At 29.6% G+C, this 2500-nt stretch overlaps 1 protein-coding gene across 1 annotated transcript in view; it reads left to right on the top strand.

Moving 5' to 3' along the window:
- LOC144958093 (fibrinogen-like protein A) overlaps window positions 1–2500 on the top strand; it is a 38494-nt gene that overhangs the window by 9915 nt on the left and 26079 nt on the right. The window lies entirely within an intron of this gene.

Here is a 2500-nt window from a genome sequence, read left to right on the forward strand (position 1 = left end):
AATGCTGTGTTATCATATTTATGCATATCATTTATTTTGATTGTTTGGACTCGTGGGGGAATTGGGGAGGGGGGGGGGGGGGGTTAGGCCATAAAAACATTCGTTGCCGCTTCTATTCAAACACTTGATTTCTAACCGAGCGTGTACTTATATGCAGGTCTAATAACCAAAACTATAATAGGCCCCATGGTTGTTTTGGAATTACTGTGAAAGCAACCTGAGTTACTCGGATTGCTAGGAACATAACTGTTTGGAAACATATGTGGTGTCACGGTAGCACGTCTTACCCATACCTAGGAGGTCTCTCGTTCGATCCCAAGTCGAGGAAGACTGATTTTTGATTTGTCTGGCACCGTTTCATAACATTTTGTTACATCTTTAATAATAATAATAATAATAATAATAATAATTAATAATAATAATATAATAATAATATAATATAATAATAATAATAATAATAATAATATAATAATATAATATATAAATAATAATAATAATAATAATAATAATATAATAATAATAATAATAATAATAATAATAATATAATAATAATAATAATAATAATAATAATAATAATAATAATAATAATAATAATAATAATAATAATAATAATAATAATAATAATAATAATAATAATAATGGATCTGTATTGTCCATAAATATGGCAATTTTTCATTTAGTTACTCTTGTTATATATGAAAAATATAACATTGAACAGATATTTCACTCCTACTTATTTTCTCTCTCTCTCTCTCTCTCTCACACACACACACACACACACACACAAACGAATACACACACAAACTCTCTCTCTCTCTCTCTCTCTCTCTCTCTCTCTCTCTTCCTCTCTTTCTTTCACGCTTGCGATATACACAACATAAACATATTCATTCATTTCGTTTTCAATTTGTTACAATTGTGACAATTCGACACCAAATATGATCATCATTACCAATTGGTCAATTAATCTGATAGTAAACAAATTGATCAGTCAACAAGCCAACGCATCAATCCTTGGTTTTGCTGTACCATATGAAATATTCTACATTTTTACTGGTGATGGAACGAACGTTGATTTATACTTTTTAGTTCTACATTTAATCTGACAAAACCTTGTCCCAGACGGTAAAAGACTAAATTCATGGTATAAAATATGTTTTTTATTGTTGGTAATTGGGAATACTTTCCTTTCTATTGCTTTTCCATGAATTCTTTCTACTCCATCAAGAGGATGGTTTATTATTATTGATTCTTCTTTGATAGATTCTGACATTTTTTATTTATCTTTAAGTCGGCATCCGCCAAACCCTATTGTGCAGCCAAACGCAATTACACTTTTAATCAATGAGTAATTAAACTCTTAACATAGTTTTCTCCCCTACTTGAAATGTTCTCAATTTCCTTAGGATTTATAATCTTTGGGCAACTTTCTTAGATATTATATTAATATGTTGAGAGAAATCTAGGGAACTATCAATGGTTATTCCTAAATATTTAATGTATTCAGCTATCTCAACATTATCTTTATCTATAACAACAGAGTTCAGTCTATCATTGCAGTTTCATACACACTTTGATACATCTTTTTCTGTAACAACAGAGTTCAATCTATCATTGCAGTTTCATACACACTTTGTTACATCTTTTTCTGTAACAACAGAGTTCAGTCTATCATTGCATTTCATACACACTTTGTTACATCTTTATATATAACAACAATCAGAGTTCAGTCTGTCATTGCAGTTTCATACACACTTTGTTACATCTTTATATATAACAACAATCAGAGTTCAGTCTGTCATTGCAGTTTCATACACACTATGTTATATCTTTATCTATAATAACAATCAGAGTTCAGTCTGTCATTACAATTTCATACACATTTTGTTATATCTTTATCCATAACAATCAGAGTTCAGTCTGTCACTGCAGTTTCATACACACTTTGTTATATCTTTATCCATAACTATCAGAGTTCAGTCTATCATTGCAGTTTCATACACACTTTGTTATTTATTCATCTATAAGAATAATCAGAATTCAGTCTATCATTGCAGTTTCATACACACTTTGATACATCTTTATCTATAACAAGAGAGTTCAGTCTGTCATTGCAGTTTCATACACACTTTGTTATATTTTTATCTATAACGACAATCAGAGTTCAGTCTATCATTGCAGTTTCATACAAACTTTGTTATTTATTCATCTATAAGAATAATCAGAGTTCAGTCTATCATTGCAGTTTCATATATACTTTGTTATTTATTTATAATATAACAACAATGAGAGTGTTATCTACCATTGCAGTTTCAGTTTCGTACACACTTTGTTACTTCTTTTTCCACAACGACAGTCGGAGTTCAGTGTGTCATTACAATTGTCAGTCAGACCTGCTTACATGTGCACGTCACATCTCAACACTCATTTATTTTCTTTACTTCCATTTCTTTGCGGTTTTTAAAATCTTTTATATTATATCATTACTTGTTTTATAATA

Source organism: Berghia stephanieae, chromosome 12 (assembly GCF_034508935.2).
Source record: "Berghia stephanieae isolate SIO BIC M18660-M18661 chromosome 12, UCSD_Bste_1.3, whole genome shotgun sequence".
NCBI lineage: Eukaryota > Metazoa > Mollusca > Gastropoda > Nudibranchia > Aeolidiidae > Berghia > Berghia stephanieae.